This window comes from Saimiri boliviensis, chromosome 1, assembly GCF_048565385.1.
Source record: "Saimiri boliviensis isolate mSaiBol1 chromosome 1, mSaiBol1.pri, whole genome shotgun sequence".
Classification (NCBI taxonomy): domain Eukaryota; kingdom Metazoa; phylum Chordata; class Mammalia; order Primates; family Cebidae; genus Saimiri; species Saimiri boliviensis.
Window position 1 is genome coordinate 90,282,354 of NC_133449.1, and position 13,475 is coordinate 90,295,828.

Genomic DNA, 13,475 nt, shown 5'->3' on the forward strand with positions numbered 1-13,475 from the left:
TATAATTTGTCCCAAAAGAGGGGTGGTGATGTATCCTACATTGTTGAAGAACTGACAGATTTAGACTTCTCTGCTTTTTGTATCCACATGCCTTGGGTGACTGTTGGCTTCAGAGAATTTAATTCCATTTACCAACTCTAATCAGTTGGTATGGCCACTTAGAATGCTGCATTGAGGAAGAGTCTAAGGCATCCTCTAGTATCAGTGAAAAATAGAACCTCAATGAATTAACAGTGTTGGCCAAGAGCATGGGGTGAGTGTGAAGGGACTACCTGGTATTTGTTAATTCTACTCTAAGGCAAAGGCCACTTACAATTGGTACATGAAATAACGAACTGGACCGGGTGCGGTGGCTCACGCCTGTAATCCCAGCACTTTGGGAGGCCGAGGCGGATGGATCACGAGGTCAAGGGATCGAGACCATCCTGGTCAACATAGTGAAACCCCATCTCTACTAAAAATACAAAAAAATAGTTGAGCATGGTGGCGTGTGCCTGTAATCCCAGCTACTCAGGAGGCTGAGGCCGGAGAATTGCCTGAACCCAGGAGGCGGAGGTTGCGGTGAGCCGAGATCACGCCATTGCACTCCAACCTGGGTAACAAGAGCGAAACTCCGTCTCAAAAAAAAAAAAGAAGTAACGAACCAAGTAATTAGGTCTGATTCTGCCTGCTATTATCATTTATTTATTTTTCTCATCTATTTATATAAATAATATTCCCTGACTTTACTCATAAAAGAAAATAAGCAAAAATAATTTTGGAAAAGAAGAGTAATTAGAGTAATTAGAGGGAATTAGCCCTACCAGATAGCACCATAATTCACTGATTCTGTTTCCCATTTGTTGTTGTTGTTTTTACAATTAAACATCTCTGAAATTGAGGTGTGTCTTACATCCTTGTCATCCAAATAGTAGTCATAATGCAGTTTTTCTCACCAGTCCATATACGTAGCACTAGCCAAGAAGCTTGGAAGAAACCCTGGAGACACCCCATTGTCTCAGCCCAAAATCTCCTTAAGCTGATAAGCAACTTCAGCAAAGTCTCAGGATACAAAATCAATGTGCAAGAATCACAAGCGTTCCTATACACCAATAATAGACAAACAGAGAGCCAAATCATGAGCAAACTCCCACTCACAATTGCTACAAAGAGAATAAAATACCTAGGAATACAACTAACAATGGATGTGAAGGGACCTCTTCAAGGAGAACTACAAACCACTGCTCAAGGAAATAAGAGAGGACACAAACAGATGGAAAAACATTCCAGACTCATGGTTAGGAAGAATTGATGTCATGAAAGTGGCCATGCTGCCCAAAGTAATTTATAGATTCAATGCTATCCCCATCAAGCTACCAATGACTTTCTTCGCAGAATTGGAAAAAACCACCTAAAACTTACATGGAACCACAAAAAAGCCTGCATAGCCAAGACAATCCTAAGGAAAAAAAACAAAGCTGGAAGCAACACACTACCTGACTTCAACCTATATTACAAGGCTACTGTAATCAAAACAGCATGTTACTGGTACCAAAACAGAGATATAGACCAATGGAACAGAACAGACACCTCAGAAAGAATGCCACACATCTACAACCATCTGGTCCTTGACAAACCTGACAAAAACAAGCAATGGGAAAAGGATTCCCTATTTAATAAATGGTGTTGGGAAAACTGGCTAGCCATATGCAGAAAACTGAAACTAGATCTCTTCCTTATACCTTATACAAAAATTAATTCTAGATGGATTAAAGATTTAAACATGAGGCCGAACACCATAAAAACTCTAAAAGAAAACCTAGGCAATACCATTCAGGACATAGGCATAGGCAAGGACTTCATAACTAAAACACCAAAAGCAATGGCAACAAAAGCCAAAATAGACAAATAGGATCTAATTAAACTGAAGAGCTTCTGCACAGCAAAAGAAACTATCATTAGAGTGAACTGGCAACCAACAGAATGGGAAAAATTTTTTGCAATCTACCCATCTGACAAAGGGCTAATATCCAGAATCTACAGATAACTTAAAGAAAATTTACAAGAGAAAAACAACCCCATCAAAAAGCGAGCAAAAGCTATGAACAGACACTTTTCAAAAGAAGATATTTATGCAGCCAACAAACATATGAAAAAAAGGTCATCATCACTGGTCATTAGAGAAATGCAAATCAAAACCACATTGAGATGCCACCCATGCCAGTTAGAATGGCAATTATTAAAAAATCAGGAGACAACAGATGCTGGAGAGGATGTGGAGAAACAGGAACGCTTTTACACTGTTGGTAGGAGTATAGATTAATTCAGCCATTGTGGAAGATGGTGTGGCGATTCCTCAAGGATCTAGAATTAGAAATACCATTTGACCCAGCAATCCCATTACTAGGTATATACCCAAAGGATTATAAATCATTCTATTATAAAGACACGTGCACGTGTATGTTCACTGTGGTACTGTTCACAATAGCAAAGACCTGGAACCAACCCAAATGCCCATTTTTTTTTTTTTTTTTGAGATGGAGTTTTGCTTTTGTTACTCAGGCTGGGGTGTAATGGCGTGATCTCGGCTCACCGCAACCTCCGCCTCCTGGGTTCAGGCAATTCTCCTGCCTCAGCCTCCTGAGTAGCTGGGATTACAGGCACACGCCACGATGCCCAGCTAATTTTTTGTATTTTTTAGTAGAGACGGGGTTTCACCATGTTGACCAGGATGGTCTCGATCTCTTGACCTCGTGATTCACCCGCCTCAGCCTCCCAAAGTGCTGGGATTACAGGCTTGAGCCACCATGCCAGGCCTCCAAATGTCCATTAATGATCGACTGGATAAAGAAAATGTGGCACATATACACCATGGAATACCACGCAGCTATAAAAAGGATGAGTTTATGTCTTTTGCAGGGACATGGATGAAGCTGGACTGATACAAGAACAGAAAACCAAACACCACATGTTCTCACTCATAAGTGGGTATTGAACAATGAGAACACGTGGACACAGGGAGGGGAACATCACACGCTGGGGTCTGGAGGGTGGGGAGCTAGGAGAGGAATAGCAGGGGGTGGGGGAATTGGGGAGGGATAGCATTAGGAGAAATACCTAATGCAGATGACAGGGCAATGGATGCAGCAAACCACCACATGGCACATGTATACCTATGTAACAAACCTGCACATGTACCCTAGAACTTAAAGTATAATAAATAAATTAAAAAAGAAAAAAGAAACCCTGGAGACAATAGTAGGGCATTCTTTTAAAAAATGCTGTGCCATCAAACGAGCACTCTTGAAGGCACGGAGAACAATGTTGTTTGGAAAAACAAGAACATCCATGGTTAGAATCAAAATAAGATTCAGAACAGATAGCTCTGAATATGAAGAAATTTTAGGACTACTGTAGCCAATTCATTTTGCTTATATTTTTAGGTTTTTGTTTTTTTTTGTTTTTAGCAGAAGGATCTTGGTTTGTTGCTCAGGCTGGAGTGCAGTAGCGCAATCTCGGCTCCCTGCAACCTCCGCCTCCCAGACTCAAGCGATCCTTGTGCCTCAGCCTCCTTGGGACTCAACCTCAGCTGGGATTGCAGGCGTGCGCCACCAGGCTGGGCTAATTTTTGTATTTTCAGTAGATTACAGCTGAGATTACAGGTGTGAGTCACCGTGCATAGCTTCATTTTGCTTACATGTTTAAATGTATGTCCAAGTGTCATATATGATCAACTTCTATGTCTACACAAGTCTAAAGCTTATGTAAGTCTTATAGAAGTTTAAGTCTATACGTTTATATACAGTTATTCGAAGAAGGTGCATTGGCAGAGACAGGAGTCCTGTTGTGTGTTTAAGAAACAGAAGGAAGACCAGAGTGCCCAGCAAGAGTGGATTCATGGAAGAGGATAAAGATCCAAGAGTTAGCTGGGGGCCATGTCAGGTAGGCTTTAGGGGCTTTTATGGGACTTTGGGAACCAGTGCAGGGAGGACGTGATCAGACTTACATTTTTAAAGGATTGCTCTGGCTGATGAGGGGAGAATGGACCTGGGGTCAGGGGGTGAAATCAGGGATGCCATAGAAAGATGGGCTAGGAAGCTATTTCCATAGCCCAGGGGAGAGACAGATTATGGGACAGGGAGCTGGTGGATCTGTTTGAGAACAGAGCTGACAGGACTTGATAGGTGTGAATGTCTTAAAGAGGAGAGGAGTTGTCTGAGTGTGGTGGCTCATGCCTGTAGTCCCAGCACTTTGGGAGGCTGAGACTGGCAGATCACCAGAGGTCAGGGGTTCGAGACCAGCCTGGCCAGCATGGTAAAACCCTGTCTCTACTAAAAATACAAAAATTAGCAGGGCATGGTGGTAGGTACCTTTAATCCCAGCTACTTGGGAGGCTAAGGCAGGAGAATCACTTGAATCTGGGAGGCAGAGTTTGCAGTGAGCTGAGACTGTGCCATTGCACTACAGCCTGGGAAACAAGAGCAAACTCTGTTTCAAAAAATAAAAAATAAAAAAGAGAGGAGTCATCAAAGATGTGGAGTTTTGACTCAAGCTGTAGAGAGAATGGAGTGAGAATGGAGCTCTTATTTCCTGAGAATGTTATAAAAGCAGCAGGCTCTGGGGAGCAGCAGATATTTGGGTTAGGAGGTGTTATTTTCAAAATGCAGATTAAGCTTCCAAGTGGAGCCCCTGAGAGGACAGTGGCTACACGAGTCTGGAATTCAGGAGAGGGTGCCAGCCTAGAGATACAAATGCCACATAGTTTCAGCACACCGCTGATATGGAACCCCTGAAGCCAGATGAAATCAGCATGGGACAGAGAAGGAAAATGTATCGTGATAGAACAGGAGGGGATGCCATGACAAGGAGGAGGAGAATGAAAGGCAGGAGGGACCAGAAAAGGAGGCTGAGAAGGAGTGGCCAGAGACGTAACGGAGAGAGTGAGAGACTCATGGACCAGAACAGAAATTCCAGAGATAGGTCCAAATGCAGACATTATAGGAATGTAATGTACAGGAAAGGCAGCATTTCAAATCAGGAAGGAAAGAGGAATGATTCAATATATGGATTGCCCTCTGGGAAATAAATGAAGTTGGATTAGTATAAGTTTCAAATGTGTCCAGTATCTAAATGTATAAACAAAATTTTAAAGCATGTACTAGAAGAAGCTGTAGGGAAATTATTTTTAATAATCTTCAGTTGGTGTACAACAACCTAGTAAGCTATGTAATCACATGTACCACTATAACAATCACAGTGGTACATGTGATTACATAACGAAGACTATCTGCATGGCAAAACTATCTTCAAAAGTCAAGAGACAAGTGAGAAATTGAGAAAAATATTAACAACTCATATAGGGCTAATTACCATCACATTTAGAGGTTCAAAATCAACAATGATCATGATAATAAGAACAAAAGAACAATGAGCCAATGAAAACATGGGTAAAGATTGTGCACCAATCACTCAAGGAAAGAAAAACGCAACCAGCTTTAAGTCTTTGAAAAGATGATCAAACTCATTGACAGTAAGAGAAATGCAAACTAAAACTACACAAGAAAACAGCTTTCACCAACTAATTTTTGTTTTGGAGAAGGGAAACCACTCAGGCTGCGTCCTCTCCATCTTACGCTGATGGAGGTAAACGAACGCCCATCAGTGGCAAACGGCAGTTGCAAACCAACACCAAGACCAGCTTCGCGTTCCGGAGAGAACACGCCTCTGGTGCTCGACCTGCACAGAGAAACTTCTCCAGTTTCTTCTAGAATTTCTGTAGAAATGATCCCTGAAATGATCCCTTTGCTCTTGTTGCTCAGGCTGGAGTGCAGTGGTGCAGTCTTGGCTCACTGCCGCCTCTGCCTCCTGGGTTCAAGAAATTCTCCTGTCTCAGTCTCCGAGTAGCTGGGATTACAGGCAGCCACCACCATGCCCAGCTAATTTTTGTCTTTTTAGTTAAGACAGGGTTTCACCATGTTGACCAGGCTGGTCTTCAATTGAATTGCTTTTTTAGAAAACTGAAGTCTTATAAAAAATTGTGTTGGGGAGAGTAAAGCTTCTGGTTCACTCCAGGTGGGGGGTTATGTAAATTGTAAAACCACTGTGGAGGGCAGTTTGGGCAACATCCATCAAATTACAAATGGGCCAGGTGAGATGCCTCACACTGGTAATCCCAGTACTTTGTGTTTTACTTTCTTTCTTTCTTTCTTTCTTTTTGAGATGGAATCTTGCTTTTTCACCCACGTTGGCGAGATCTTGGCTCACTGCAACCTCCCCTGCCAGGTTCAAGCGATTTTCGTGCCTCAGCCTCCCAAGTAGCTGAGACTACAGGCACATGCCACTGTGCTTGGCTTTTTTGTATTTTTAATACAAACAGGGTTTCACCTTGTTGGCCAGACTGGTCTCGAACTCCTGGCTTCAAGTGATCTGCCCACCTCAGCCTCTTAAATGCTGGGATGACAGGTGTAAATCACCGGCCTGACCTAATCCCTGCACTTTGGGAGCCCAAAGCCAGAGGATAGCTTAAGCCCAGGAGTTTGAGATCAGCCTGGGCAACATAGAGAGACCCCCATCTCTACAAAAAATGTAAAAACTAGCTAAGCATGATGGTGCAAGCCTGTGGTCCCAGCTACCTGGGAGCCCGAGGAGAGATGATCCCTTGAGAGTTTGAGGAAGCAGTGAGCCATGATTGTGCCACTATTCTCCAGCCTGGGTAACAGAGACAGACCCTATCTCCAGAAACAAAACAAAATTACAAACGCACAAGCCTTTTGTTGCAGCATTTCTCCTTCTACGCAGTAATTTACCTGTCCAGGTAAGAAGCGACACATGTATGAGGTTATTTGTTTTAGGATTTTTGTTTGTTTTTGATAAACTCTATTTTGAAAAATCTGAAACTTACAGAAAAGTTGCAAGTATGGTTCTAATAACTTTTTTTTTTCCTGAATTACTTGAGAGTAAATAGCTGACTTCATACCCCTCATTGGGTGAATACTTTAGTGTGTATTTCTTCCAAATAAGAACATTCTTATTTACAGCCAAAACACAGCCATTAAAATCAGGAAACGAATAAATATGACAAAGGAGAAAACTAGAATAAAACCTGCGGTGTTGGATTGGAATTGGGGGTATGGGAGTGAACTCACAATTTCCCATATGCAGTGAGATAGAAAAAAATGTAGATATAAATGTGTGTGTGCACATGTGTGTTCCCCAGCTCTGTCCCCTGAAACAGAGACATCCTAATAGCAGCATCTAGGGACTAGGTCTTGGCTTTTGAATATCATTTTTCATAAAAGGAATGAGAGCTTCTTGGAAAAACAGCTGATTCCAGGGCTGAATCAAGACAAGTATAAGGTGAGCCCAGGACCTTTCTTTAAGATTATGATGGTGTTTTGAAGCTGTTACTAGTTCACTCAATTCTTCACCAGTATTAACTGTTTTTTCAAGTACTTTGGGAAGCTGAGGTGGGAGGACTGCTTGAGTCCAGGAGTTTGAGACCAGCCTAGGCAATACAACAAGACCCCATCTCTTTAAAAAATATAAAATAAATAAAATAAACTTTAAAAAAATTAACACTGGTCCCAGATGGCCTCGGGGACAGCCAGTGTGTAGAGATAACAAATTGCTGGAAAAGTCAGATCTTCATTCAGTGGTGGCCCAAAAACTATAAGCTGAAAAGCATGACGTACCACATAGGCATGAGATAAGTCCCGGACATGATGGCACATGGAATGACAGTCAGCCACAAGAAATGGCCCAGCTGAGGATGAAGCACCAAGAAGAACTGACTGAATTACACAAGAAACGTGGGGAGAATTGTAGAATGTTTGCAGACTATCTCTGACCTGGAGACGGAGTGCCTAGATCTGCGCACTAAGCTTCAGGACCTAGAAATAGCCAACCAGACCTTGAAGGATGAATATGATGCCCTGCAGATCACTTTTACTGCCTTGTAGGAAAAACTGAGGAAAACTATGGAAGAGAACCAGGAGCTGGTCACCAGATGGATGGCTGAGAAAGCCCAGGAAGCCAATCGCCTCAATGCAGAGATTGAAAAAGACTCCAGGAGGTGGCAAGCCCGGCTGCAGAAAGAGCTTGCTGAAGCAGCAAAGGAACCTCTACCAGTCGAACAGGATGATGACATTGAGGTCATTGTGGATGAAACCTCTGATCACGTGGAAGAGACCTCTCCTGTGTGAGCCATCAGCAGAGCAGCCACAAGACACTCTGTATCTTCCTTCCCAGTCCCCCAGGACAATGTGGATACTCATTCTGGTTCTGGTAAAGAAGTGAGGGTACCAACTACTGCCTTATATGTCTTTGATGCGCACAATGGGGAAGTCAATGCTGTGCAGTTCAGTCCAGGTTCCCGGTTACTGGCCACCGGAGCCATGGACCGCAGGGTTAAGCTTTGGAAAGTATTTGGAGAAAAAAGTGAACTCAAGGGTTCTCTATCTGGCAGTAATGCAGGAATTACAAGCATCGAATCTGATAGCGCTGGATCTTACCTCTTAGCAGCTTCACGTGATTTTGCAAGCCGAATCTGGACTGTGGATGATTATCGATTATGGCACACACTCACGGGACACAGTGGGAAAGTGCTGTCTGCTAAGTTCCTACTGGACAATGCACGAATTGTCTCGGGAAGTCACGACCAGACTCTCAAACTCTGGGATTTACACAGCAAAGTCTGCATAAAGACAGTGTTTGCAGGATCCAGTTGCAATGCTATTGTCTGCACAGAACAATGTGTAATGAGTGGACATTTTGACAAGAAAATTTGTTTCCGGGACATTCAGTCAGAGAGCATAGTTCGAGAGATGGAGTTGTTGGGAAAGATTACTGCCCTGGACTTAAATCCAGAAAGGACTGAGCTCCCGAGCTGCTCCCATGATGACTTGCTAAAAGTTATTGATCTCTGAACAAATGCTGTCAAGCAGACATTCAGTGCACCTGGGTTCAAGTGCAGCTCTGATTGAACCAGAGTTGTCTTCAGCCCTGACGGCGGTTACGTGGCAGCAGGCTCTGCTGAGGGCTCTCTCTATATTTGGAGTGTGCTCACAGGGAAAGTGGAAAAGGTGCTTTCAAAGCAGCACAGCTCCTCCATCAATGCAGTGGCGTGGTCACCCTCCGGCTCAAACGTTGTCAGTGTGGACAAAGGGTACAAAGCCGTGCTGTGGGCACAGTATTGATGGGGCTCTCAGGGCTGGGAGGACCCCAGCACCCTCCTCAAAAGAAGCACGTGGGCTCCTGCAGCCCTGTCCTGGCATGTGAGGTGCTGGGTATAGCACGGACCTCCCAGAGAAGCTGAAGCTATGTGGCAAGTAGCTCTGCTGAGAACGGGATTTCTAAAGATTTGACTGAGGTTTCTCTTGACCTGGAAGAATAACACTGAAAAAACCTGACGCTGTCACTTAGCAGAGGTTCGGGTTCTTGCCTTGGGAAACACTACTAGCTCTGATCTTCCATATCTCATGTGGAGGGGCACAGGGCCCCGCTGCGTTTCCTCACCAACGGCAGCGCCAAAAACAACCCCACACCCAGGTGGTGTTCTCTGTGGTTTCTCCCATCCTTCCAAAGTCATTCTGGCCTAACACATGTCCCCTTACCTTGGGACCGTTTGTCCAGTGCACTCACTTTAAGCATTGGATTAATGGAAACTGAGACTACAGCCCCCTCCATGGTGGGCTGCATGAATATATCTCGTTACTGCTGAAATTTCCTCAGATCGCTTAACTGTTCTTCAGAGCTTTCTGGCCCTTTTTCCCCCATAAAATTCAACATATTTTAAAATCTCCATTTGGTTAAAAAAAAAAATTTTTTTTTTGAGGTGGGAGAGGATGTGTGAAAATTTTTTCCAGGGAAATGGGTTTGCTGCAGAGGTAAGGATGTGTTCTGTATTGATCTGCAGACATCCAGAATGTGGGTGCACACAACACGCTTGGGGGTGCCAAGGGATTCGAGACCTCCAGCGTATTTGTCTGAAGCTGGTGACTGTGGCCACAGCCCCTCTGCCAAGCCTGCATGCGATGTTCTTGGTGCTTTAGAGCAAGAAGCCCAGGCCCAGAAGCACAGCCATGCCGTCTTCCCGTTTCAGGGGTTGTGATGAAGGCCAGGGAAAACCATTTATCTTTACCATTTTACCTGTGTATAAAGTTTTGGTTCCTTGGATGTGTGAAACACCATTTTTATCACTTTTAAATTTGCACTTGATTTGTTTTCTTCCATACTTGTTCTCTGGACATTTGGGGATATGAGTGCTAAAGCTGGTGAGAGAGGAGAGCAGCCTTCCCACCGATGGGCCTGGCCTCCATCTGCCCTCTCTTCCCTGCCTGATCGCTGCTTCCCAGTTTGCCCTTCAGAGAACTGAAGGAGAGTTGAAATCACAGGCCAGGACACATCTTTTATTTATTTCATTGCATTGACCAACAGAACTTGATTGCAAATAATAATAAATCTGTTATATACTTTTCAAACAAACAAAATTAACACTTAATCATAAACTTTATGTTTACTATGTGTTAGGCACTTTTTGACATTATTTTGATTAATCCTTATAATGACTTTAAGAAGCAGATTATCCTACCTTATGTGTAAGAAAACTGAGGCTTCCCTTCCCACTGTGTACCCCATCCTCCAGCACCTCTGGTAGCCTGGCCTGTACCATATAACTATACCTTGTAGCCCTGGCTAGCTGGCCGACCAAGGAATTTTTTTTTTTTTTTTCCTTTTTTGAGACAGAGTTTTGCTCTTGTTGCTCAGGCTGGAGTGCAGTGGTGCAGTCTTGGCTCACTGCCACCTCCGCCTCCCAGGTTCAAGAAATTCTCCTGCCTCAGCCTCTGAGTAGCTGGGATTACAGGCAGCCGCCACCGCGCCCAGCTAATTTTTGTATTTTTAGTAGAGACAGGGTTTCACCATATTGACCAGGCTGGTCTTGAACTCCTGACTTCAGGTGATCCACTCACTTCAGTCTCCCAAAGTATTGGGATTACAGGTGTGAGCCACGGCACCCAGCCTGACCAAGTAATTTGATATTTGATCCAAGCTAGGTCAACGGTCTTGAGACAGATGAAGATGTAAGACTTAAAACTAAAGAATGAGAGACACAAAGATAAGAAATCATTGAGGCTGAGACAGGTTAACAGCAGCACCCCGGAAAAAAGGCCACTGACTCCTACTGCTGAGTTGTGGTTGTCAACCCTTCCATGTGCTCTGCAGTGGTTAGTTTCATGTGTTGACTTGACTGAAGTATGAAATAGCTGGTAGAACATTATTTCTGGGTGTGTCTGTGAGAGTGTTTCTAGAAGAGATTAGCATTTGAATTGGTAGACTGACTAAGGAAGATGGCCCTCCCTGGTGCAGGTAGGCACAGTCAAATCTGCTGAGGGACCAAACAGAATAAAATAGCAGGGAAGCGTGTATTTTCTGGCTGTTTGAGCTGAGACATCCAGGTTTTCCTGCTTTTGGACATCCGTGCTCCTGGTTCTGGGACTTCCTGACTCAGACCAGATCTTATATTCTACCCATCCCCTCCACCTCCCACCCCCACTCCCTAGTTCTCCAGCTTTGGGGTTTGGAGAGGAAGTGCACCACTGGCTTTCCTGGGCCTCCAACTTACGGATGGCAGATCATGGAATTTCTCAGCCTTTATAATTGTGTGAGCCAATCCCTCATAGTAAATCTCAATCTCTCTCTCTCTCTCTCTCTCTCTCCATATATATATATATATATATATATATATATATATATATATATATAATTTGTATATATACATACATATGTGTGTATGTATATATGTTTATATCCTATGAGTTTTGTTTCCCTGAAGAACCCTGACCAACACATTTTAACAAATTCCCCCTTTTTGGCTTATGCTCACCAGAATCCATTTATATTCTTAGTAACCAAGGGAGCCTTAATGAATAAGCAAAAATCACATACAGTAGAGATGGGATTTGAACTTTGGACTCCAAAGTCCTGTTCTTTTTCAGTATACTACACCATCACTCCTGAGAACCATTATTCACACTAACGAATATACACATCCAAAATCCGCAGCTCTCTATTCTAACAAAACTTTTAATGAGTGAATTTTAGCCTCAAATCAATGTGGTCATCCTACTGGAGAGACCACACGAAGAAGCCTCTGGGAAAGTGAGCCCTGTGGTGACATAGGGAGGCCCAGCCACTCCAGTGTCCCAGGTGAGATGTTCCTGTCATGATGGCAGACATGTGAGTGAAGCCATCTTGAATGTTTCTGACCCAGCTGCCATCTCACTGTGAATGCTTGACAGGCAAGACTGGCAAAGGAACCATCCTGCTAAGCCCTGGGCAACTCACAGAATTACAAGAAATAAGATGGTTGTCGTTTTAAACCACTAAGTTTTGAGATGGTTTGTTTTGCAGCAAAAGATAACTAAAATTGATGGTTTCTTTGGAAAGGTAGCATGTGAGATGAGAACTAAAAGACTGAGGGGAGGGGATGCTGGGGGATGGTAAATCAAGGCACAGGTGTGAGAAAGGAGCTCAATACATTTGAAGAGATGAAAAGGCCAGTGTGGCTCCAGTGTAGAGTGGTGGGGAGGGTGGTACCAGATGAGGGGAGAGAGATCATGCAGGACCCTGTGCATCTCAGAAGGAGCCTGGACTTTACCTAACTACAACAGACACAACTGAAGGAATTTTTGTTTTTAAATTTTTTTTGTAGAGAGGACGTCTCAGTATGTTGCCCAAGCTGGTCTTGAACTCCTGGCCTCAAATGATCCTCCCATCTCAGCCTTCCAAGGTGATGGCATTACAGATGTGAGCCACCATGCCCAGCCCATTGAAGGGTTTTAAGCAGGGGAATGACATGGTCAGATGTTGAGTTTTCAGGTGTTGCTCTGGGTGTTGGGTGGGAGGATGGCAGGTAACATGGAAGCAGGAAGAGTAGTTAGAGGGCATTTGTAATAGTCCCCATGAGAGATGATGGGAGCTTCAATGAGGATGGTGGATATGAAGGTGGAGAGGAATAGAGGAGCTCAATGAATATTTTGGAGGTGGAATAAACAGAACTTGGTGATGGATTGAATGTGAGGTGTGAATGAGAAGGAAATGCCAGGAATGACACCCAGATTCCTGACTTGACAACTGGGTGGAGGCTGGTGCCATTTACTGAGATGGGGAAAGTGGTAGGAGGATAAGATTTGGGTTAGGGGGTCCAGATCAAGGGTTCACTTTTACACATATGAAGTTGGAGATGTCAGGGAGACAGCAAGTGGAGACGTGAGTAGGCAGCTGAATATCCAAGTTCTCATTTTAGAAAAGTGATCTGGGGAGGCATATACACTTGAGAGTCATCAGCCTAAAGATGATATTTAAAGCCATGAGAAGAAATGAGATTACCGAGAGAGAGAGGAAAAAGAGAAAAGAGGCTCCACTAACATTAGATAGATGCCTGGTAGAGAAGGGAACCCTAGCAAATCCTGAACATCACAGGACTTCCCTTAAGGGCC

The 13,475-nt window shown here is 43.7% G+C and overlaps 2 pseudogenes; one reads left to right on the forward strand and one right to left on the reverse strand.

Moving 5' to 3' along the window:
- Positions 1-5,582: 5,582 nt before the first annotated feature.
- On the reverse strand, positions 5,583-5,782 carry LOC120361868 (small nucleolar RNA U3; annotated as a pseudogene).
- Positions 5,783-7,635: 1,853 nt separating this feature from the next.
- LOC104650556 (autophagy-related protein 16-1 pseudogene) lies at positions 7,636-9,173 on the forward strand (annotated as a pseudogene).
- Positions 9,174-13,475: the final 4,302 nt, after the last annotated feature.